At 60.8% G+C, this 24774-nt stretch overlaps 1 protein-coding gene across 10 annotated transcripts in view; it reads left to right on the forward strand.

The window, feature by feature from the left end:
• BCOR (BCL6 corepressor) overlaps nt 1-24774 on the forward strand; it is an 82543-nt gene that overhangs the window by 12488 nt on the left and 45281 nt on the right. For 7 of the 10 annotated variants that reach the window (XM_030475155.1, XM_030475130.1, XM_030475178.1 and 4 more), the window contains exon 1: nt 11245-11300. The exons of 1 other annotated variant lie outside the window; for it this stretch is intronic. The gene's annotated coding sequence lies outside the window, so the exon portion shown is untranslated. Of the gene's footprint in view, nt 1-11244; nt 11301-11348; nt 11905-24774 lie in introns of those variants that run through there. 2 more of the 10 variants (XM_030475139.1, XM_030475164.1) reach the window with 2 other exon arrangements.

A 24774-nucleotide genomic window follows, 5' to 3' on the forward strand; every position in this document is an offset into this window, starting at 1 on the left:
AGCTTCACGGCGCAGCCCCGCTTCCCCGCTACGATATTTACTTTGGGAGCCCGGCGAAACGCGCTCCGTGTTTATCCCGGAAAGTGCCGGAGCAAGCTGGCCTTTGCGTGATTAGGAGCGAGCGGTGGAGCGGCCGTGGCGCGGAATATCAAAGCCAGACCGCCTTGGCAGGGCTCCCGGGCTGGGCTTTACTGGCACCTACGGGATTCCGGGGAGCAGAGCGAGCACGGCCCGAGCGGCGGCTCCCGGTCCCCGCTCCTCCGGGCACGGCAGCGGAGAGGGGGGGAGCCCGCAGCCCTTCGCGGCAGCGATGTTTCTGCCGCGGGCTCACCGTTAACGAGGCGCAGCGGCTGGGCTTGCCCGCGAGCTCGGGCGCTTCGCACTATCAGCTGCGGGCAGCCGGCCGGTAATCTCATTAGTGCCGTCGCGTTCGGGGAGAAAAGCGGCCGTCGTCCCCGCCCGGCCTCTGGAGAGCAGACAAAGGTCTGCGAGGCAAGGCCCCGCGGCCGTGCCCTGTTAATGTTCAACCGGGACCGGCGGAGCTGTGCTTCTCCTCCCGGCTCCGCGCCGGGGGGCGCCGACCAGCGCCCGCCGGTGCCGGCCAAGGCTGCGCAGAGGCCAGTCTAAGCGCAACGCGCTTCTCCATCTTACCCCGCCGGAGTATTTTCTCCTTGGAAGTTATGCTAAAATAACATTTGTGTGCACGTTAATGATTTATTTATGTGGCTAATAACGCTCACATTCTCGCTGATATTTGTCTAGGCGAAAGCCCAGCTGCGAAATGCCCCGCAGCTGTAGCCAGTGCTAGAACAGAGTGCCTTGGAACCAGAAATCAATGCTCCTGAAATGAATAAGTGGACAACTTATTAGGCTCAGTCACTCCACACGCCATCCCCTGATAACTAATAGATGAAGTAAGAGCTGGAGAAGGGACGCATCCGGGAAGGCCCCACATGCCCACTCCTTCGTGGCAAGGCCGGCTAATTCTACATCCACCGCCGGGCATCCCCGGCCAGTGCAGGGCAAGGGGATGCGACACGGCACTCGCAAGCTGCCTGGGGTCAGATGGCGATAAGGACGGCGAGTGTCTGGGAGAACGGCCCCGGGAGTCATTGATAAAGGTGTCCGGTTTCCCTGCTCGCTCCCGAAAGCAAAACCGACAGGTTCAGCAACATCACGTAATCGTGGCGTCTCTGCCTAGAAACAGTCGCGCTAATTTTGCATTTTTACCATCCACGGGGAGGAAAAATACCTGTCCTCCCGCAATGCAAATCCTTATGTAAATAGATCTGCGGCCACCCTGACCTCCCAGCCAAGAGTCGTTGGGCCGGGATTCAGCCGCCCCGGGGGGCAGCACCACAAACCCCGAAAGCACAAACGGGATCGGGCAAACGCCCCGGCAGCCCCTCTCAAACTCGCTGCTAGCTGGCAAAAGTCCGAGCAGGAGCCTGCGGTTAAGCTCCGAGGCCTTCATGCATCCCTGGCGATCAGCGCCCCAGCGCTAAGTGCAATTAACATAACAGACACTAAAATAGGAGAGAGCGGCGCTGAATTTAATTTGCAGGCTTAAAAAAAAAAAAAAAGAAAAAAAAAAAAAGAAAAGAAAAGGGAAAACCCCCAACCCAGCAGTTGGAGCGGTCTGGTGATGAACGCGGGGAGCGAGGTGGAAGGAGCCGTCCTGCCTCGCACAGGGGCTGCGGCCGGTCCCGCAGGCCCGCTCCGGGAGCCGAGACGATCTTAGTGCGCACAGCACCATAAAACGTTGCTAGACAAGTAAACTCCCCCGACGGGGCTCCCTCCTGCTACGGCTCCCCCCGAACCCTCCCCCCGTAACCCTCCCCCGTCGGGGGCCGTCGCGGCATGATCGGGTCGGAGGCGCGGGCAGGCACCTCCCGGAACCTCCTTTCCCGGAGCCTCCTTCCTGCCCCCACGATAGGCACACACCGTGGTCCGGCTCGTTTTCCTGCCTCGAGGGAGAGGGAGGAAATGGATGGAAGGGGGGGGGGGTGGAGGGGGAAGCGGCGGGGGAGCCCCCTCCCCGCTTTTCCTCATATTCCCCTTCCTCCTGTTAACTGCCTCCCATTACCCGCCGAAGTTCACAAAAGAGCGAGACATAAAGAGAGGGAGATCGAGGTTTCCGAGAAAAGGGAGAGGCGAAAATAGCGAGGTAAAGAAAAAAAAAGGAAAAGAAGAAATCGTCGCAACCGAGGGACCCACCGATGGGCTGGGAAGCTGGTGGTATCCGGCCAGGAAAAAGGGGGGGAAGGAAAGGAGAAAAGAGGGCTTTAAAAACTGGAAGGCAAAAGCTGTTGGGGAGGAAGTGTAAGCCGAGAGGGAGGCTGGGGGAGGGGAGAGAGCGCCATCTTTTCATGTCACAGTCACAGAGACAGCGCTGGGCTCTGCCACAGCCTCTCGGTTTCTTTTTAACAGCGGAAAACGTGCGATTAGCAGCAGACGGGCGGAGACGACCAGCCCTGCGCGCACACGCAGCCCGCAGCTCTGTCTCCGCGCCGTGTAATCCCAGCGCTCAGCCCTGCTGCACCTCCTCATTAAAAACCCGGAGATTTCCTCCTCCTCCTCCGCTCTCCGAGGAAAACAACGCCTGCCACCGCCTGAACCGGGGCAGCGCCGCCCGCCCCGCGCCGCCTGAGGGCTGCCCGGTTTCCGCCGTCCGGCCCCTGCCTCCCCGCGGGAGGCTGATGCTCACCCCCTACCCCCAGGGGCCACCCCCTGGGGCCGCACGGCTGGAGGGTGGGGTGGGCCTGGCTGCCGCTTTCCCCCCCTCCGGTCTCCTGTCCCTGGAGACTGCTGCTCGCTGCTTCCACCCCCCTCACCCTCCCTCCCTCCCTGCATCCCGAGGTTGGGGGGCGCCGCGGCGGAGCTCCACCGCGCTGGGGGGGGGGGGGGAAGGGCAGCGGTGGGGATCAGCGCCGGGATCCCCCCGGGACCCATCGGTCCCGCAGCGGAGCTGAGCGCTGCCACCGCCTAGAGCCCCATGAAGGGCGCTTTATTCCGCAGCGTTCAAACCCCTCATTGTGTTTGGCAGAATCACCTGCCTCCTCCGGAGCCGGGCGATTAATTTAATGCGATATAGAGCGCGCTCCATCCCGACCCCTCCTCGGCGGGGAGATCTCCGCCGGGCGCTGTGCTCTCCCCGCAGCCGCGCCGCGGAGGAGGGGCACGGCGGGGCGCGGCACAGCACGGCGAGGCGGGCTGGCATCCTCCGAGCACCAGCTCTCCCGGTGGCGCCCGGAGAAACCCTTCCCCGCCCGGTAGCGGCGGCGGCGGCGGCGGCAGCTCCGATCGGAGTCGCACAAGCAGCCGCCGCCGCGCAGACCTGCTCGGTGCCCAGGGGGAGTTGTGAGGCGGGCGGAGGCCGAGCCGTGCCTGGCGCTGGGATTTGCTGGGTCGTTGGCTGCGCCTGGGGAAAGGCAGGGGGGGGGGGGGGGTTGGCTGCGCCTGGCGATGGGGGATTTGAGAGGGAAGGGGAGGGGGTGGCTGGGCTTAGAGGAGGGGGGGCTGGCTGCCGCGACTGCTGGGGACGGCGGCTGTTATTATTGTTATTACTGTTATTGTTATTTTTAGGGGGCAGCGGTGGGGGGAGCGGGGGAGCGGTGTGGAAGGGGGGCCGCCGGCTGCGCCCGCGGAGGGAGCATGAGGTGAGGGCGGTGGGAGAAGCGTCTCCTGTTTCTAATAAAGGAAACGACTTTTATTGAACGATAAATGCAGGGGAACGAAAGACGTATGGGTGCGCCTGGGGGGGGCGGCGATTGATTTGGCGAAGGGGGGCCGGCTGCCCATGCCGGCGTGGGGTGTTCGGGGCGGGGGGGCGCGGGCCTCGGCTGCTCCAGCCCGGAGGGGTGGTCTCGGGGAGGGGGCGAGGGCTGCCCCGGTTCGTTGGGAAGCTGGAGAGGGGGAGAGCGTGATGCTCGCAGTGGGGGGTCTGGGGGAAGGGGGGGCGTAGGCCGTGGGGTGGTGCCGCCTGCCCCTCTCGGGCAGGGGGGGGGCTGAGGGGGAGGTGTCGGCTGCGCCTTGCCAGTTGGGATTTGATAGGGGCGGTAGGAGACACGTCTCCTGTTTCTAATAAAGGAATCGGCTTTTATTGAAGGATAAATGCAGAGAACCAAAGTCGTGTGGGTTGCAGCCGCCGAGCTTCGTTAGCTGCCGATGTGACTGTTGAAGATAAAACGCTCCGCAATAACTCGAGCGCGAAGAGCGCCGAGGATGGGGACGCACACTGCCCACCGGCCCCGGCCCTGGTCCCGGTCCCCAGCTCTCGCCTCCGCTGTGCCCCTTGCCTTCGGCCCCGGCCCCGCGGCGGAAGGTGCCCAGGGAGCCTCCGACCGTGCTAACGGCTCGGCCTTGGGACTTCGCCAAGTTACTCTGACTTAGGGGAACTCGGGATGAGTAATCGCGCCAGGCTGGGGTTTGAGAGGGTGTTTTTCTTTTCGCTTGCTCGCTTTCTTCTTTTTTCCCCTTGTCATCAGCTGCTGACCCACTCACTTCGAGAACACGGCACCGACAGGTTTCTGAGAAGGGCAGCGGGAGGAGACGGGCAATGCGGCGGGCCGGGGGAACCCCCCCACCGTCTCGGCTCTCCACGAAGCCAACCGGCTCCGCTCCGGCCCGGGGCACGTCGAGGCTGCGCGGGGTCCCCCTTGTCAAGGTTCCCCTGCGGAGCTCTAGATGTAGCTTTGCCGGGGGACGAGGGGACGCCCGTACACTCACACCACACGCACTCTGATGCCTCGCGTGGAGGCCCATGGGGAGGTTTCCCAGGGCAGTGAGGGCACGGCATGCCCGCGCCTGGCCCTCGGGGAGGTCTCAGCCTTTTCCCCTCGGCACCTCGCTTTATCGCAGGTGGCGACGGCTCAAGGACGGGAGGGGGAAACTGCGAGTCTGGGGGGGTAGGCTTTGGGGGACGGGGAAGCAGCGCATAGCCCCGGACATGGCCGCGGCTGACGCGGGCGCGCCAAGCCCCGCTGCACGGGGAGAAGCGGCGCCCGCATCCTGCCCGCGGGGCCCGCGGCAGGAGCAGCGGGGCCGTCCCTGCCCGGTGCCGCGGAGGGCTGGGCTTCCGGCGTGTGTGCCAGGGGCCGTGCCCTACCGCGGCGTCCGTCTGTGCCTGCCGGGCGGCGGGGCACAGAGTAGGAAGCGGCCGGGGGCAGGTCGGGGAGGTGGGGGGGGGAAGCAGAAGGGACTCGACGCCGAGCGCGGCCGCCGAAGGAGTATGCTTCAGCTTGGCTGGGGGCAAGCCTGGGGGACCATCGCTCTGTGCCGTCGAGGTTGCGCAGGTTTCTGTGCAGCGAAACGACCTGGAAAAGGCAGCCCGGCTCTCGCTCTCACCCGCTCTCACCCGCCACCGCGTGTGGTGCTGGCATGGGGTTCTCCCCAGCTCAGCTCCCTGCCCGCTTTATACCGGCAGCGAGGGGCCTTTAAGGCCGGCCCCGTCCCTTGCCTGCGGCGGGGCGGCGGGCACGGCTGGGGAGCGCCGGGGTGCGCTGCTAATCTCGGTGCCTGGCAGGTTTCGGTCCTCTGATTACCTGCGTGATTTGGTTTCCGAGAGGCGCGCTAGGAAGCGGCTGCTGCCCGGGTTTGGGTACCGCGGCGGGGGGGGGGGACAGCATAGCGAGACGAAGTGTGGAGGGGGTTTTAAATGGCATTTCTGAGCGGAAAATACTTTTATTTTCTCTTGTTTGTTTGAAGCTGCTTTCGAAATGAACATTTTCTGCGATAAGAGGTGACCGATCAGAATCGCTGGGGGGAGGTTGTAAGCAGACGTTTTGCCCCAGCTTACTGTTATCTATCTTTCACACTTGCAGGGCGAAAAAGTGGCTTATCTTTATACCCACCCCCCTCTCGCCTTAATTGCTAAAAACATTGTGAAGTGTTAAGTACAGGACTAAAGAATCTCTCCGCGTGTCTGCCATGCGAGGGGGGGGAGGAGGGAAAAAAAAAGAGGATACGATTTGAAATATTAAGGGCTTTTCTCTGGAAAAGTACGCACGTGCACACACCGAGAGCCCCTCCCTGCCCCCGCTCCGCTGCCGCTTTGATGTTGCAGGCTCTCATTTCGTATGGATGCACCCCGGCGAGCCACCCGCCGCTACCGGGCTTCCAGCCGGGGCGCAGATCCCGCTCCGCACGCCGGCGAGGCCGGGGGCCGCGCCGCGGGGCGCGGAGGGCGGCGGAGGCCTCCGCTGTCACCTCTGGGGCAGAGTGAATAACCCCAGTGTTTATGAACCCGAGCGAGGAATTGGTATTCAGCGCCGAGCCACGGCATCGTCTCCTCGCTTTCTCTCCCCACCCCCTCCGAAACAAAACACAACACAAAAACAAAACCAGAAGGAGGATGGAGGTGATTCATCGACTGTATCCAATTATTAACATACAAGCTGTAGTCTGCACAAACACACCTTCAAACCATGGCGCTTCCCCCGGCCTCCGTATTATAGAATACGGGAGCGTAGAAGCTGTGGTGCCTCCGCCGAGCCGCCGCTCGCTGCCGCTGCTCCTGGGCCGCCCAGGAACGGTGCCGGGGCGCAGCCCGCGACCCCCGGGGCTGAGGGACCTCAGCGGGAAAAGGAGGGGGAGACCCCCTGCTACGGCGCATCGCCTTCAAAAGGCGAAGGCTGAACCTTTCACCGCATCGCTCTCCGGCCGGGGCCGGGGTTTTGTTTGGCTTCGGCTCCTGCGCCCTCCCCGCCGCGCCCCCCCCCCCCCCCCCGCTCCGCCCGCTGCCCCCCGCCGGGCTGGGGGGGAGGCGAGGAGGAGAACGACAACCTCGCCGGCGCTATTTTTACTCCTCTCCAGACTTGTGCGGCGCACGCCCCCTCCCCTGCAGGGCCTTGCCTGGCGGCTGTATCTCCCCGCTGGCAGGAGAGAGCCGCGGCTGCCGGCGGCTCTGCCTTCACCTTCTCCTGCCCGCCCCACCAGCGCCAGGCGCCGGCCGCTGCGGCCGGGGCAGCAGCCGCCTGCCCGAGGGGACACTGCCGGGACTCTGGGGACACACGCACACACACGGGACACAGGCGCGCCATAAGCAGACAAAATGGCCGAGATATGCAAGAGGAGAGGTGGAGGGGGCAGCTGGCAGCCAGCCTGCCCTCCCCTCGGGGAACTGCTGTCCCCCTGTCCCCAGCCCAGGCCCGGCGAGCGCATCCCCCGGCCGCAGCGACAGCCGGCCCCGCGTCGAGCTTGTCCCCTGGCTGGAGACGTGCGTCTGTGTTTGCCTGCCTGTCCCTGCCGGGCTGCCCGCTCCGAGCGGCGAACCGGGCCCGGGGGGCGGTGGGTATCTCCGCTCTTTCGTGGTGTGGGGAGAGGGTGCGGAGCAAAGCAAGCGCAACCAGAGAAATTTGTCATTCTCCTCTGTGAGAAAGATAGCGGGGCTTAGTCCGTGAACCGAGCGCGTCTCGGGCTCTTCTGGGGTGAGGGAGAGAAAATAATGGATCTCCTGTCAACTGAGTAGCCCTGAACTACGAAGTAAAATTATAGTACTTCTGCTATGCAAAACCCCCTTGATTGCGGGAGGGTGGTGTGTGTGTGTGTTGTACGGCGGTGTAACAATGTGCTGGCACCGCGTCAGGGCTGGAAGCGCCGCAGACCCCGTATAATGCCAATTGAGGCTTGTCTTGTTTTGTTATTCAGATTTCTACACTTCCATTAAAAACAGCCTTACAATAACCAATGATAAAGGTCTGATTTAAGACACACTCAAGCAGGGCAATTCAGAGCTTAGGACAGTGATCTGTTATTTATAGGCTTTTCTTAGCACTCATCAGCAGGCTGTCTGAGCACCTCGGTCGCATTAATTCATTTTACCTTCGCAGCGCCCATCTCCAATCTCCTTCCCCGCGCCCGGGAGACCCGTGTGGTCCGGTTGCCGTTGGCGCGGAGGGGGCCGGGCCTCTCTGCTCCCACGGTTGGACCCCCAACTTTCTGAGGTGTGCGGGAAAAAGGGGGAGGCTTCCAGTTAGAGGCGGCGCTGGAGGTAAATGAGAGCCGCCGTCAAGCCATCCCACTTGGAAGCCTCCTGCGAGAAGCCCATTCTGCCATTAACAGTGGATTTGTCTTTACGAGGAGGTTAAGTACTTCGCATTATCGAAGCAGCCGTTTTTTAGCGAGCGCATCCTCGCCCTGCTCCGCGGCGACAGCAGCGCGGAGCCCCGAGCATCTGTGCGCGGAGCTTCCCCCCCTCCGCTCCCGGGGAGGGAGCAGCGTGCAGCGGCCTGACCCGGGGGTCAGCTCCCTCCGGGGTCAGGGGGAGCGGGGGGAGGCGGCCCGGTAATCCGCATGCTCCGAATTTTCCGGCGTTAGCTCGGCGGTGCCCGCCGCACCCGCAGCAGGGGGAAGCGCGGAGCCGGGCCGAGCCAGGCCGCGAGGGGAGCAAACTGAAGCCCCAATGTCTTCGCCGGGAGCCGCCGGCCTCCCGCTGCAAAGCTCGGGGACCCGGGGAACAAAAAAGGCATAGAGACGAACAAGCGCGGGTCTGTTCCTCCCCACCACGGAGAAAACTGCGTGCACAAAGAAAGTTTAACTACGGTTAAAAATAAAAGTGGGGCGAGTTTACCCCGAGATAACTTGAAATCATTAGTTAACGGGGGATAAAATAAAAGCATCCCCTACCAGGCAGCCCCACGCTGTCGGCGCACGCATGTAATCCGGAGTTTGGAGCCCGGGGGAAGGGAAGCGGGCGACTTTTGAGATGCAAGTGCCGGCTGGTGGCACCGCGGGTCCAGACCTGCGGCGAGAGACGAAGCCCAGACAAATGCGTCCGGGAACCTGGAAGACGCACTAGTTCTGCTTTCCTACCGAAAGAAGCAATTTTAATGAGTTGTTCCCTAGAAAAGGGGAAACAAAACCCCAACAAAACCCAACCCAACACAGGCCTTTCCTCCAGCTGTGTGCCTGTAACTCACGTGTGTTCAGTCTAATAACTTTTAATGTCTAGCCCTAAAACATCTTTATAAAAAAATAGCTTTACAGCGTAATAGGCCAGGTGTCTTTCTGCTTGTTATCGGAGATTAAAAAAACGTGTGGAAGCCTTTTCAGATGCGCGGCCCGCCGCGCCGCGATCAAACCGGGCCGCTGCCCTGGGCTGTGCACCCCGCAGGCCCGTACGGCGGCACCGCAGCCCAGCCACCGCGCTCGGCGGCTCCCTGGGCTCCCCGCGAGGAAGCAGAGCGGTGCGGCTGGAGTTTCGGGTTTCAGGCGGTGGGGATTTCACTTCTGCTTTGTGATGGCCGAGGGTTTTAGTTTTGTTTTTTCATTTAAGAGAGCCGTAGCGAAAACCCAAAGCCCCGTGATGGAACTTTCACGAAATGCCACCCCTCTGGGTGGTGTGCGTGTCTGTGTGCACAGTGTCCCCCTCCCCAAGCATCTGACGACCCCTGCGTTTTTTCCAGACGTGCCTTAGGCTCTGGCAAAAAAAAATCTGGCCTTTTTTTTTTTTGTGTGTGTGCTTTGGTAGGGACAACTTTCGGGAACTCCTGGTTTCCCATCTTCAGAGCTAAGCGGCAACAACAGCAGGCAGTCCCAGCAGTCCTGCTCCGGCGCTGAATCCTCACCGCCCCGATCGCTGCCTGTGCTCTCTCGGCGAGCGAAGCTTTTGCAGCTCGCAGCGGCTCCGCAGCCTTTTCGCTCAGTGTCCTGAACGTGGCGATTAAGAATCCTCCCCCCCCCCCCCCTTCCCGGGCGAACTGTCCGCGTTAATCTCTTGGCGTTTGGCTGGCGCTCGCTCCCACACGGAGCGGCGGCGGCGGCGGCGGCGGGCGGGGGGGGGGGGGCTCGATGCGGCGGCGCTGAGGTGGCGAATCTCCCGCTTCCCCGGGCAGGCGCCGGGCGGTGCGGGGGAGCTGCGGGGCTCAGGGCACGCCTGGCCCGGAGGCCTCTCCCCCCCATATCCTCCGGTTGCCTCTGCGCCCCGGAGGGCTCGGCGGGACCAAACCTGGGAGTATCGGCAGGGATGGGCGTTATGAACGAGAAATTTACAAGTGGAGCTCGCAGAGCCAAAAGTTGCCTTGCCAAAGTAAATAGATGAAGCCGATAACTACCAACCCGGAGATTAAAGGGCTCCACAACCCGGGCAGAAATCTTAAAGCAGCCGTAGAAATGCCAGCGGAGGGAAACGGTGCTTCAGCCGCCCCCCCCGCTCACCCCCCCCGCCTCCGGGGTGGCCACACCGCTCACACGCGGTCAAAAGCGCGCTACGGGCTGCCAAAGCCGGATCAGCCAAAAACGCGCTGTAATGAGCTCCCCCCGCAATGCAGCCGCTGATGGACGAGTGGCTTTTTTTTTTCCCCTCATCCCGATTCAGAGCTCGCAGAAGCTGCCCCGGGAGGGAAGCGCGGAAATCAGCGCGGTCGAGTCGCGGACCACGCGAAGTTGGGGGCGGCGGATGGGATCGGAGAGGGGAAACGGGGCCCGGGGGGACACCCGGGGACACCCAATCGCGGGTGGGAGGCTGCGGGCGAAAGGGTCGGTGCGCGCTGTGATCCCTGCGGGAGGGTAGGACGGCTGCAAGCACTCGGCAGGTCCTGGGGTGGCAGGGATGCCCTGGCGCGACAGGGGGAACCCGGAGCCCGCGGGTCTGGAGGGGGGGGCACGGACTGCACCTCCGGGGGTGTCCCGGGGGCGCCGGGCTGGAGGACCGGGGGAGACCGGGGCGAAGACAGGGTTTCAGCGCGGCGCGACCGGCCGCGGAGCCGCGCAGCGATGTCTGGCAGCGCCGCCGCCGCCGGGGTTTTGACAGCTTGGCGGAGCGGAGTGAGCGGAGCTTTATGGTAATTGCGGTTCTCCACTGGCCTTCTGGGTAGCGAGCGAGGGGGGTATCTGCGGGGCGGGGGGGGTGGCTTTCCTCTCCCTGCCGGCCGGGGAGCGCGGGGTCCCCCCGGGGAGCCGCAGCTTGGCAGCGACCTGTGCCAACCCGAGGGGGGGGGCGAGAAGCGGGCGCGGCGAGGCGGGGTGCTGGCCGGGGAACGGGGGGGCAAATCAATTAGTCAGGGCAAGAGGGGGGAGCGGGTGAGCGGCCGGGCGAGCCCTGCCTGGGTAGGGAAACGCAGCCAGGGGAGGGGGAAAGTTGCAGAGGGAAAAAGCAGTGGCGGCGCTGCTGCTGCTGCTGCTGCTGCTGCTGCTGCTGCTGCTGCTGGCGGCGGCTCCCTCGGTGCAGCGCCTGCCCGGGGGGAGGGGAAGGGAGGGGAGGCGGCGGCTGGAGGAGGAGGAGGAGGAGGAGGGAGAGAGGGAGGGGGGATGCGAGGGGAGCGCAGCGTGCAGCAGACGGAGCCCGGTCTCCCAGCGGCAAGGTGAGGAAGAGCGGCTTTCCCGGCGGACTAAAGGGGGAGGGGGGGGGGAGAGAGAGAGAGGAAGAAAAAGAGAGAGAGAGGAGAAGAGGAGGAGGAGAATTAAATCCCCAGCCACACACACACAAAGCCGCGGCGGCCAGGGCACGGGAGACGGCGGCGCGGGCGAGATGTGGGGAGCGCCGCGCTCGCCAGCGCAGGAACTTCGCCCGGAGCAACCCAGCAACATGGCGCTGCCAAACCAGAGCCGGCAGCCGGAATGAGCATCGCGGGCTGCCGCTCCCACTCCCGTTGCTGAGCCCAGCTGAGCCGGGAAGCAAAGCCCTTCCCGCGGGCACCTGCCCCGTCGGCGCAGGCGGCGGCCGCGCTCCTGACCCCCGCAGCTCCGTGCCTGCCTGCACCCCTTCCCCGGCCCGCCCGCGCCGGGGCACGCCGCGGTACACGCACCCACGGAGACGGGGAGGGCGATCGGGAAACTTTTCTCGCCTCTCTCCACCTCTGACCCCCGACGGGGCTGCCCTTCCCGGGAGAGCGGCAGGGCGAGGCGACGGTGCGGGGACCCGCGGCGCCGACGGCGCTCGCCGCAGCCCCGCGGCGCGGCAGGAAGGTCAGTGCTCCGCTCCGCGAACAGCTCCCGTGCGGAAGCGCCGCCGCCGCCGCCGGCGGGTCCCACGGTGACGGCGCAGCCACGGGGCTCCTCTCGCCCCGCCGCGGGTCGGCGGCGGCGGCGCGGCCGAAAGTTGCGGCGCGGGGCAGCGGGGCTCGGGCGGGAGTGCGGGCAGGCGGCGAAGGGACGGAGGTGTGTGTGGGTTTCCCTGTGCGGCTCCGGGGCTGCGGTGGCGGAGGGGAAGTTCGGAAGCAGTTGCTTGTAAAGATGCCTGTTCGGGGCGGCGGGGGGAGCTGCCGGTCGCGCTGTCGGCTACGGTGCGCCCGTGTGAGGGGGGATGGCTTTGGTGTTCCCGTCGCCTCGCACTTCGCGATCGGGAAGGCGCCCGGGGAAGCGGCGGTGCGAGGCTCCCGGGGGACGGGCCCTGAGGACCCGCGGAGCAGAGACGGTTCCTGCGGCGTGCGAGCCGGGCTTGGCGCTCCGTGCCCGCGGAGAGCAGCGGGCAGGTGAGCGGTGGGGAGAGCCCGCTGCGGGCTGCCTTCCCCTCACCGGGAGATCCCGGGGCGCCGCTTCCCCCCCCTTCGGTTCTCTCCGCCCCGGCGGGGCGGGCGCCGCCGCGCACGTGGGGCAGGGCGGCCCGGGGCTTTCCCGTGCGCGGAGCTGTGGCTGGCGTGAGGTCCGGCGTGACACGGAAGTTTAGTCAGCCCTAAAACGTAGTTTGGAGTTAGGAGAGCGAGCCGGAGGGAGGCTCGGGGTTGCCATCAAAGGGCCGGCCGGAGGGGGCCGGTCGGGCAGGGGAGGCAGCTTTGTGAAGCCGGGGCCAAGTGGGGCGGCTCTGCGCAGCATATGAGGCATGCATTTGATGTTTGCGGAGCGAGTCCGGGGGCGAGGGCTGCGGAGCGTTCACGTTCCTCTTTCTTGCTCGATGTGTGTGTGTTGTGTGGTTCCCCCCCCCTTTCCTCCCTCTCTGTCGTTTCCGCGATGTCTGTAGGATCCCGGGTTTGGAGATGGGGGGGGGGAAAAGCACCTCCCCATTTACTCCGACCACAAAAAAAAAAAAAGCGCCTCGACCGTAGCGAGCAGTGTAAAACTGCCAGAGTGTGGGGACTGGCTTTAATGGTATTGCCTCGGAGATCCTCGCAGCATTAATTCCCACTAATGAATCTTTTCCAGAAACTCCGTTCATTGCTTTCATCTGCTCTTTGGAGCCCGCAGCTTTTGTATTCGTGTTTGTATTAAAAGGTTGGGGGGGGGGGAGAGCGGGGGGAGCCCAGCCCGCACCACGTACCCGAGCCCGGATTTTCTAAAGGTTTTCTATTAACTTTTCCTTTCAATTATTATTATATTTCCCATTTTCCCTCCCTCCTCCCCGCGTCCCTTCCGCGGGGGGCGGCCGGGGCAGAGCCGTGCCCCGCCGGGGCCACTTGGGAACAAAGCTGGAAGAGGGCGGGCGGGCGGTGCGGGGTCTCGGTCCCGGCGGGGGGGGTGATAGCTCCCGCTCCCCCCGCCGCTGGTTCCGCCGCCGCCCGCGCTTCCCTCCGCTCCCCCCCCCCCCCAGCTTTGTGCGCGCCGGTGCCCGCCGAGCCCGGGCGCACCGCTCCCTCCGGCCGCCGCTCTCGGCTACTTTCGCCCCCGAGCCGCGGGTCCCTGCCTGCCTGGAGCCCGGTGCTGCCGCGCTTGCGACACACCGGTTCATTTCCTTTCGGTTCTGCTGTCGGAGCCGCTGGGTGGGTTCCCTCCCTCCTTTTTTTTATTCCCGAGCGGTAGCCAGCGCAGCGCTCACCCTAATTGCTTTTAGGAGGATTAGGAGCAAATTCCTCTCCCCCCCCCTTCTTCACCACCTCCCCCCCCCCGCGCTGCCTTCGCGCGCCGGGGTTGCAGTTTATCCCTGGTGCAGTTCTTTGAATTGCTGTCACAAATAGGTGACTCAGAGTTAATTAGGAAGTATGCACCGGATCAATGGGCTGCACAGCTCATTAGTTATTCCCCAGCCTTTTGCAGCGATGGACCTCCGGCTCCTCGCCCCGTAGACCTCTTTAAATACGCACCCCGGAGGGCTGGCAGGGACCAGGGAGCACTTGGGGTGAGGGGGGGGGCCTGGGTGCGAAGCGGCGCGATGAATACGGACATTGAAGAGTTTCCAGGTTGGGAGGTTGTGTGTGGACGAGTGGCCGCGTCCCCTCTTACTCCACCCCTTCTCTCCTCTCCCAAGCCCCTCCGGCCCCGGCTATCAAACCTCTCCCTCGAGGGAGCCCTCGTTGCCCCAGGGCCGGAGGGACGAGCCCGGAATGTTACCAAAACCAAACAGGCACCCAAAAAAAAAAAAAAAAAAAAGTGTGTGTGTTTATTGGAGCGTACGCGGAGAGAGCAGACAAAATCTCATTTGTCAGGCATGAAGGTGGGCTGTGTGGAAGGCTATAAATATACCGAGGAGGATTATATCGCGGTCACTTTTCTGTTCTTCGCCATTTCTAAGGTGAGTGGCAGAGGCTGAGGGACCGGGCAGGGGCTTCTCCTGGTATTGTTTGTCCGTCTGTGATAGATCGGTCTAGACAGCCGCTCAGGCTCCCTGCGAGCTCAGGAACCGGAGCCTGAAAGAGAGAGTGGGGGAGTCAGAGAGGAAAAGGTCACCGCGATATTTTTTCTTTTTTTCTCTCTTTTTTTTTATTCTCCTTTTTCCCCCCCCCCCCTTTGGCGGCGATGGTTGTTAACCCTTAAAGCCGAGAGGGGATCGGGGCCAACTGCTCCGGCCTGGAAGGATGCGGGAGCATCAGCAGTCGCAGGGATGCTGCCGGAGAGGGGCGGGAGGGGGGGACACACGAGGCAGTGCGCCTCTGGCTCCTGTCGCTGCCCTGTCCATCCTTTGGCTTCCTACGAGCTGTTTCCCACAACAGGAAAAGAGTTCACGAGGCGAGCGCCAGATTATTTCGTTCCTGGGAGTCTTCTCTCGTTGGAAACTCCGAGGAGTGCTTGGAGCCAGGGTCAGGTGGCTGGGGGGTGAGGGGGCTGGGGGTGGCCCCCAGCGGCGGGAGGGTCCCCAGCAGCTCTCCACCTCCCCCGACCCCACCGTGCCCCCCCCTTCCCCGGCGATGCAGGGGAAACCGGCGGCAGAGGTTCCCGTCCCCGCGGGAGGAGCACCTTTCCGCGGCTGCCTTCAGGTCCCATCAACTTCACCGACGGCGCCCTTGGCCCCACGGGGCCACCAGGGGTGTGCTCACGGCGTGGGGCAGCCCTCGGCCTGTATCCGTCCATGCCGAGGCTGGGCGTACCTGCCTCGGGCCATGTGGAAGCCCATGGGGCCGTGCATGCCCCTTGGGGGCAAGGGCAGGCGGGGAGCAGGGTCTTTGTGGGGGTTTGGGTGGGTCAGGGGCTGTGTGCAGTCCCTGCATGCGTGTGTGCTTCCTTTTGTACCAAGGCGTCTTCCGTGGTGGATGAGATGAGATGAGATCGTGGCGTGCAGGCCTGGGCGGTACAGATTAAAAGCAGTTAAGGCTTTAGAGCGATGGATAAAAGCTGGTTTTGTTGGATTCGCCTGCAGCGCAGACCATTCCCATTCCTCTTTGTCTGAGCCCCGGTTCCGGGCGCTACAGCCTTATTGGAAATGCTCCCGAGCAGCCCGCGCAGCCAGGGCAGCAGGCAGCTCAGCGCTTATTTACACGTCACATCTAAATACATCTCTAATTAGATAGAAGCAATGCCGGAAATGGCAGATTTGTTGCATATCTAATAGAGACCAGTGCAAACAGACTCAGCAGGGTTTCCCTTTCTTCCCCCCCTCCCCAAAAAAAAAAAGACCAGCAAGACCAAGCCAGTAATCCGAGACCAAACAGAAATTACTTCTCTCATTTGAGTGCGTTAGGAACCACATTGGCGAGTGTGTCTATTCTAATATTTAAAGCAATACTTAGGATGTGTGAACTGAATGCCCAAATATGGACTGGGTCTTGAAACAATACTGGTGCTTTGGCTTTATTCTTGCACTGGTGGACAATCCAGGCGCCATGTCACACACCGTATTTGCCTTTACCAGAATGTGCTGAGAGCTGCAGCCTCTCGGGCGGTTCAGAATTCTCCCTTTTCCCTGTTCTACCCCCACCCTGTGATAATCCACTTTTTATAAGGTTGATAAAGAAGCCAAGGTCCCCTAACGGGGATGCCAAAGGCAAGGCCACAGAGCTCCAGGGACTCCCCTATCCTCTGCGCAAGCAGATTCTGTGGATCTGTGCAGCTGCGCGACCACGCAAAGTTGTTGACATGCTTTTGGGTCTTTGCTTGGGGAGAAAATGCACCCTGGCCACCACAGCCCAAAATAATGAGTGCTGCGCATACCAAAGTAGTCTTAGCAATCTGTAGCTGTTGTTTAAAAGGTCTCTCAACTTTGACCGGTGAGTGGCCCCTGCAAAGAGGGGCAAAAGGCCTGCTCCAGCTCGGGTCGCAGCTTTAAGCAGCCATGTTGCCCTCGGAGTAAGTGTGGCTCGGAGTAAACTGGTGCTCGGTATGGAGGAGAAGTGGGCTCTGATTTCTGTGTGTCTTGATGAAGGTGTGGGCTCTGGCTGGGATTCTGCGGCGCAGTTGGGTTGCACAGGTGATATGCGGTATGCTGTCTTTCCCCCGAATGCTGCAATACATCACACTTTAGTGTAGGCTCTGGAAGAGCAGCATGAAGCCGAGTTTAATACTTCCTCCTTAGGCTGGTGTTGGTTTAGAAATAATTGATGGCCAGAGCGGGCCCGCTCCCCTCTTTCTTGGTTCTGCCGTCCCCTGAGCGGCGGAGGTGAGCCGCGCTGAGCCCTGTCACCCATGCTGAGCAGCTCTGGCTGCCTGCATGCGTGTGTGTGCCTGCGTGCAGGAGGCAGTGCGAGGCCCGGGCTGCAGGCAGGGGGAGTTCCCCTGGCCCTGAGCAGCTCCCGTTAATCCTCGTGTCCTTTCAGGGAACCAGTTTACAGCAGCCGCTGCTCCGGAGCAGCCTTTCCCTCCAACCTGACCCACTCCGGTACAGAGGCTGTGGCAGGCAGGGGTGTCTCCATCCTTTCCTGGGGGGAATGTCTTCAGAGCAGGCAGCCAGCGCTCCTTTGAATGGATGAGCAGATGAGGTGGGGATGGAAAGGAGGAGGCTGAGAACTCGTTGCAAATGTGGATTTAGGAAAATTCTGCTGCTTTCCAGCAGAGAATTCATTCTTCCTTGTTTGCTGGACAGCAGTTCTTGGCTGAGTGGAGATTTTTCCCCCTCTTCTCGTCCGCCACTGGAAAAGTTAGCAAGCAAGAGCACACTTAAGTACCTGCTTGCCTGTTTGCCTAAACTGTTGTTTGAATTATCTGGGACTCTCCCTACGCATGCAAGCATTCCTCTCACCTCAGTCCTACCTCATGAGCTGGTAGATTTGGTGCTGTGTGATTAGACATGCAAGGAAGTTCGCTTGGAGAAGATCCTGACAGCATGAAATATAATTTGTGATCTGAAAGACAGTTTCCAGTATAATCTCATTATGCACCACAGACTCCCGGTGTTATTTTGTAGAAGGCGGACAATGATCAATTTACATTGACCTAGGGCTGGGCGAGCTTTTAGATGGTAATTGCCATATTGATTTGCATGCAAAAAGAAGACCTGCTAAAATTAAAGACCGGAAGCTAAATTAAACGAAATATATTGTCTAGGTGAAAACTAAAAGACTTGTCACAAGTCTGGGGTAGACTTAGAAAGCTATGAAATCCAGAGAAAATGATTCTCGTCCCAATTGCTCCAGAAATTGAATCTACATGACGGAGTCTGGGGCTGCAAAGACCCCATTGTGAGTGGAGGCACACAAGCTGGGGCTGTTCAGTGTAAGCCCCGACTCTCTAAACAATCGGAGAATAAAATATCTCCTCTGTCCAATGAAAATCTTGGCCTGAATGTTGGGATTGTCGTGCTAAGGAAAACAAAGCTTTATTTGGATAAGACAATTAAAGTGGAAAGTGCAGAATCCACCAGCCACACTGGGAATGGCTCATATAAAGAGCCGAGTGTGTTCAGTGGAGCGCTGGGGAAAGGGGGAGGCTTGGGGCTGCGCTCTGCGGCCGAGCCTGCACCGGGAAAGCCTGGCATTGTGCTTCCTCTGCTTGCTTCTTGGCCAGGAGGGGCGAGAGCACTCCGAGCCAAACCCACTCTCCTGTCTGTGGCTCCTGCTGCCCTCGGGGCAATCTCCTGAGGCTGGGAGCTGCACCCGCGCAGCTCTTCAGCGGGGTCAGTTGTTCCCCACACACCTCCAGATGGCCCATGGTGTGCTGTGGTCTGCCAGTGCTGCCACCCAGCCTGTTCTCTCTCGGAGTGTGTTTTGCTTTTTGCTTTCAGCTGGATGAGCTCTTGATCTTACCCCAGGTGTTCATTTAAGGCTTGGGAATACCTTTCCTAGGGGCCTTGTACATCTTTCAGTATTTGCATATTACAAAACATTTGGGCCTGTATTCTCAGTCAGGTTTTTTCCTCCATGGAGTATCGAAGTGGCTGGTGCCTGGCACAGTTCGTAGCAGAGAGAAGTACGCCTGTATTTGCACAGGGGACAGACCCAGTGCCTGGGGCAGCCCGATGGCTGTCCTTGTGCTTGTATGGAACAAGTGCCATGGACCCGCCTGTCCCTCACTCACTGTTGCGTTTCCCCCAGGAGTGGGGCAGCACTGCAGATGGGGGGCTCCTGGGGGTTGCGAGGGCTTTGGGAGGCTCATTTAGCCATGGCTTGAGGATGGATGTCATTTTCGTGTGGTGGCAGGTAGGGACGGAGAAGTGAAATCAAAGCTGGAGGGGCGTATTCTCAACTCTCCTTGAAATTCGCAGAGAACTCGCTAATGGCAAAAGAAGGGATGGGCTGAGCTCCTCTTCTAAGTGTGAATTCCCTCCCTGAGCCAAACTTTATCCATGTGAAAGCCTCTGGCTATGAAGAGATCCTACGGGGATCCCTGATCCCCAGGCAATCCCCTCTGCTCCCACGCCCCGGCATGCTGGGTTGTGCTCTAAGCCTCTGCACCTTGCCTACAGCAGCAGCAGTCTGAGCTGGGGACTGGGGGAAGCCCTTCCACATTCCGCGGTCCCCCTGGCTCACCTTGCTGTGGCCTGGCCTTGCTCCCCGTGCAGTGTTTTCCTTTCCTCCCGTTTCAGTAGTTGGGCACAAAGTGGGTTAGCAAAGCCCCGTGCAGAATTAAGCAGCCTAGTCCAAAGTTATGCCGAGCTTCACCTGGAAAACTTGTCTGCTTCTGCCGTGCAGACCTCCCGTGCCGTGCCGTGCCGTGCTATGCCGTGCCAGGGCCAGTGGGCAGGAGTGGATGCTTCCCAGGGTCTCCACGCCGCAGTGGGTGAGGAGAGAAATAGCTCTGGCTAAAGTTGCGAGCAGCAGGGGAAGCCGGAACAATAGTTGTGAGCAGGAAGTGATCTCCCAGGGTAAACGTTTTAATGGAAGTGTAACCTGGCATTGCAGAAAAACCCAACCCAGGGCGGCTGCTGCCAGCTGGGAGGATGCAGGAGATGTGTGGGAGGCCATGCTGTGCCGCGCCGTGCCGTGCTGTGCCGGGGCACCCACAGCGGAGCTGGGGGTGGCTGCGGCGCAGCCTGCCCTGAGCAGGTGGCTGAAGGTTGTCTTATTTTAGCTACAGAAATACCTCTCTAGATCCATTACTGCGAGATCTTGCTCGCAATAAACTGTATTGGCTCTCGTCTTTATACAAATTGCTGGTATGAAAGAAAACCTAGCCTATATGCATGGAGGCAGGCATGAGCTAGTGAGATCAGGTTTCTGACTGAGCTCCCGGAGGAGAAGTCAGCATTTGATTGAAGCTACACTTGGTTCTTGGTTCCCAGGGGACAGCAGCCCTGAAACACGAGAGCCCTCCCTCCTTTCCCCCCCTCCGCCCCTTCTCTCTCTTCTTCCTCTAAAAGCCTTTGTGCTGAAAGAGCCTCAGTAGGCACGAATCGCCGGTCTCTCACAAGAGTGTGTTGCAGCCTTTGCTGACATTGTTTTGTTAGCAGTGGTTTTTACCAGGCCAGCAGATTTCTAGCTACATATAGGCAATGAATAGTCGATGATACTGACCTGTGAGTACATACTGGCATCATTTGTCAGAGAATCCGATTCGGAAGTTGATTGGAGATGTATCACGTTGGTGCGAAGCACCTTACCTGCCTGCGGAGCGCTGCCCTTTGGTAGAGGCCAGGCCAAGACAGAGGTGTGCTTCCAATAACATCAGCTGTTTTCCCTTGCTGGTGCTGGCAACCAAACTGTATATAAGCACCTAGAAAGTGCACTTCCAGATCTTGTGGCCTCTTCAAGAGCTCACGTGGTACCAGAGAAAGTTGCCATACCGTGGTTTTTCCCTTCGAGACGCATGATTTGGGGAATGCTAGGAGTCAAACTGGGGGCAAAGGAAGGTTTCCTCTAGTGGATTATTTTCCTCTTGCTTCTGTTCAGTAAATTCCACTTCTGCTCTAACTTTGCTGCTAATGCAGAAATAAGTAAGGTCAGGGAAGAAGGTAAGGGCATTGACACTCAAATTCCAGCTGTGCCCAACAAAAGGCCTGCTGAGAGTGTGCAGGTGGTTGTACCGCCCGTGAAGTCGGACTCGTGTTTTACGTTTGGGGTTTTTTTTCTCGCTATTTTCCCTTACGAGGGAAAGGGCTGACGGTGGAAACGCATCCCTGCCGGGGTCATGGCCCCGGGCACGGCCCGCCGGGGCGGAGGGGCCCCTCGGCGGGAGGTTTGCTGCGGTAACAGGTCGGGTGTCGGTGCCGCTGTCCCCGGTGAGCCCGGCGTTTCCGCGGAAGGGCTGCTCGGGGGCGCGCCCCGCCGCGGGGGCGAGCTCGCTGTGTGCCGCTGCGCAGCTGCAGGCGCGGCTTTCCCCGCTGCTGCGGGGCTCCTCCTCGCCCTTCCCAAAAGCCAGATCGAGAGCGGAGCTCGGTTTCTGATAAGGCTTTCCGTCGGGCGGGTTGGAAAGTCCGCTCCGCTGTCGGGGAGAGCCCCGCAGCGCTCGGGACTTCCACTGGCATCGGGCTGGCAGAACAACTTCCCCGCGCTCCAGGCTCCCGCCTGGCCGCGGAAGCTCCCCGGAGCTCCGCCTGACCCACCGCCGGGAACAAGCACGTTTCTGGCCCCGGGGCGGGGGAGGTGGGTAGAGGGTGTTCCTTGTTTCGAGTAAACCAGCTGCGGTAGTTGATGGTAAAGCAGCGAAGGCAGACACAATGCTGCTGTTGTTGGTTTGATCTCTAACTGAGGATTGTTAGTCGGGATTTAACTCTGTGGCGGGGGGAGAGCGAAGGCTGTTTACAGCCAGTGCAAATAATGTGACAGCTGTTGGAGCGCGAAGAGCCCGCGCCTCGCCGGCACCCGCACACAATAGCTCTCGCTGCGGCCAGAGCAGCCCCCGGGGCCGCTCTCGGGGCCCGGACGGACGCCCCCGGGGCTCGGCGGGCATGCCGGGCGGCGGCGGCGGGGCGCCGATCCTCACTATCCTGCCGCCTCCGGAGCAAACGCCGCCGGGCGCGGAGGAGCCACCCCCTTCTCCTTTCTCACCCTCCCCCCCGTTTCCCGGTTGATTTACAAGCGTTGGGGGAAGCGGCGGGCTCCGCGCCCGACCCCGACCGGCTTCGGCGCTGGGAAATCCCTCCCGGCGGCGGGTTTGCGGTGACTTGGTGGGAGCAGGGAGCGAGGCGTTCCGAGAGCCCCGGGGCCGGAGCGGGCGGCCCTGCTGCGGCCTTGGGCAGGACATGGCATGGCACGGCACGGCATAGTGCTGTGGTGCCTGAGGCTGGGGGTGTGTGTTTGCCTCCCGAACACGTGTTGGCAGAGGAGAAGTTATCTCTTGAGCTGGCAGCGTGCACCCCTGGTAACCTGGACGTGCAGGGACCCCAAGAATAAGTCCCTGGTGAAAAACTCCTGCGTAAATACCGCAGGCAGCTTTTTTTCTCCTCAGAGCATCTGCATCTAAGCCCTGCGGCTTGCCTTTTGAGCATAGGATAGAAAATATATTGCCTGTTCTTGAAGTTTGCTCCGGTACCCAAAGCGTTCTCCCAGCCCTTTCAGAAGAGCCTCTGGAAAGTCGAGGGAACTTGGAGAACTGGGTTCCGGCCTATATTTGTACCTGACATAGTTTTGCTACCTACGAGAATCGCTGTGTTTTATATAGTAAGTGACCTCCACGTACTATTGTCTTTTTAATGAGGCAGCTCTGGGGTGGAAAGCAGGTGGGAAGAGGAGATGCTTATTTCCTCCCCCACCCCCTTTTTTGTAATTTTGGTTGTCAATGGGTTGCCTCTATTTCTCTCCAGTCAATCTATTTCTTTTTTTTCCCCCCTCTTTTGGCCTTGACTGTCCTTTTGGTCCTTTATGGATTACGCTGTGCTATTAGCAGCGTAACAATTTTCGCATCAATTCCTATAAACTGGTGTTTTATATGACATATGCCATTTTTTCTGCAAGAATACTGCTTGCGAAACTAGTTTCGCCTTGGAGCAAAGGCGGAAAGATAAACAAGCCTGCATAGCCAAAACACTGGCAATCTCTGCCTCCTTCCAAATCTTTTAAAGTCACGGAGCAATATTTTGAGGATTATGCTGCTGCTTCTGAGGAGGGAATGTCGCTGGCGTTAAAAAAAAAAGGGGGGGGGGAGAAGAAAAAAAAGCTAATGCAAATTAGAGAAAAATAATTTTCTTTCAGCGATATGCAATGTATTAGTCACTTGTTATCATGCTTAGAGGCAGACCTCATTTGCGCGTCTGCCAACTCGTTCACATCTGCTCAGAGCTGTTCAGGGCATTTTAACCTTGGCGGTGTCGTGTCGTAGTCCCACGGATCAAGAACGAGTAATTAAAGCTTTAAGCAGCAGCAAAAAATTCATAGCCGCCCATCTGCATCGCAGTTGAGTCGCTGCTTTGTTTCGGTGCGGAGCGCTGGGATGGGAAGGCAGGGCCGGCGGCGGCCTCCTCTCCGGAGGGGCATCTGGATTTCTTTTTCTTTTCCCCTTCCTTTTCCTTCCTTTTCTTTATTTCATTATTTTTCCACGGGAAAACTGAGCCTTGTCGTTGAGTTTCCTTTTTTCCCCCCGGTGTTTTCCGTTCGCCGAGGCGGGTGGTGCGCGGCGCCGGTGCTGCCGGCCCTGGACGTGCGTGAGCTCTGGTTTGGGGAGATCGGTGCTGGGAGACGGAGTTGCGGAGACGTGAGGATGTGATGTGGGACACTCAGCTGCGGAGACGTTTCATGGGGGGGGGTTCGTCGTGCTGCTTTCCTAACTGGGGGCTCGCCACCGCTTTTCTGAAGCGCTCAAGCAAAGCGTTTTCCGTCAAGGAGAGACGTTAGCGCCGTAAAGCCGACATAAACTTTGGGGCGAGGCTAATTTTTATGCATTGTTTAGCAGAAACCGAGCTGTTTGTTTGTTGTTGGGAGGAGGAGGGAAGAAAGAAAAAAACGGGGGAGGGAGAAGCCCCAACTTCCCAAGCACTTTTTCTTACGTGCGGCCGACGAAGGTTCCACCGCATCGGGGACCGGCCCCGCAGACAAAGCCTAATGGGGAGCCGGAGGCTTTCGGGCCGGCCGCGCTAGGTAAAACGGGAGACCTTGTAAACGGGAGACGGTAAACTTGGGAGGCACCCAAGTTTAATATTTCGCTGTTGTGCGCCGGCCATTTGCTGCATGAGGCGCGGAGCCGCCGTCCCCGGTGTGGCTGCCGCGGGAGGGGTGGTTGGGGGGAGCGGTGGGAGCCGCTCCCCATCCATCAGCCCCTCGAAGCTGTTGCTCCGTAAATGAGGGAACCACAGGCCCTGTCAGCCGCAATTATGCAAAATGAAGTCGTCCGTGATCAATATCTCCCAACGTCCCCGACGGATGCGGGGAGGGAGCGGGGGGGGAGCTCCCGCCCGGCGTACCGCGGCGCAAAGCGCTGCGCCGGGGTGGCCGGAGGGAAACCAAGGGCGTACGTCCCGTTAATCACTCCACACCCCCCCGAGGGTGCGGCGGGGGCTGGTGGAAGGAAACGGGGGCCGTGCTCCGGTATTTCTGCAAGGATAACGTTGCGGAAGTGAGCGCAGGCTTTCACCCAACTCTCGCTGGAGCGCTGGGAGTTTCATATTCGGGGAGTGGGGGAGGTGTGTCTCCCCCCCAGCTCCATAAGTTTGCCGAGCTATCCGGGGGTGAAAGAGGGGGACACGGCAGGTCTCCGCGAGCCCGGTGAATGGCGAGCCCGTGGCGCTGCGCTCGCCCAGCCTCCCGCGGCCGAACAATGGGGGACGGGCGGGGGGAAGGGGCTGGCTTGGTGGTATTTGTCTTTTTTTTTAATTCTCCTTCTTCTTCTTTTTACCCCCCGTCCCCTCTGTCTTTTCTTTCTATCCCTCTCCTGAAAAGCAAAAGCCATATGGAATAAAGGCAACAATGAAGGGCTCCCGGGCTGCCGAGTGCGCGGCGGGTTAATGGGGTGGGGGCGCGCAGGGCTGCGCTCGCCCTTCCCCGCGCCGGGAATGCGGCCTTAAATTACCTGAAATGCACATTTCTGCGTGTGTGTGTGCGTGCGTGTGTGTGTGTCCTTCTCCCGCTGCTGCCGCTGCTCCTCTTTCGCAGCCCGGGCTCGGCTGCTGCCTGTTGTCTCTGGCAGCAGCAGCGGAAACCTCGCTCCCGTGCGTGTGTGTGTGTGTAGGGGGGTGGTGTGAGTGTGTGTGTGCCTCTAAAATGGCGCGGACGCCCTGGGTAGGGAGATGCCGCGGCGGGTGGGCGAGGGAGGGAGGCCGGGCTCTCGCCGGGGGGCCCCGTCTGCGCGGGGGCCCGGGGGTTTCTGCGGCAGAGCCGGTTTGCGGCTCCCTCCGCCGCCACCGCCTCCTCCGGCAGCCTTCTTCACGGCTCGACGGCGGGCTGAGCGGCC

Source organism: Strigops habroptila, chromosome 2 (assembly GCF_004027225.2).
Source record: "Strigops habroptila isolate Jane chromosome 2, bStrHab1.2.pri, whole genome shotgun sequence".
In the NCBI taxonomy this organism is placed as follows: Eukaryota; Metazoa; Chordata; class Aves; order Psittaciformes; family Psittacidae; genus Strigops; species Strigops habroptila.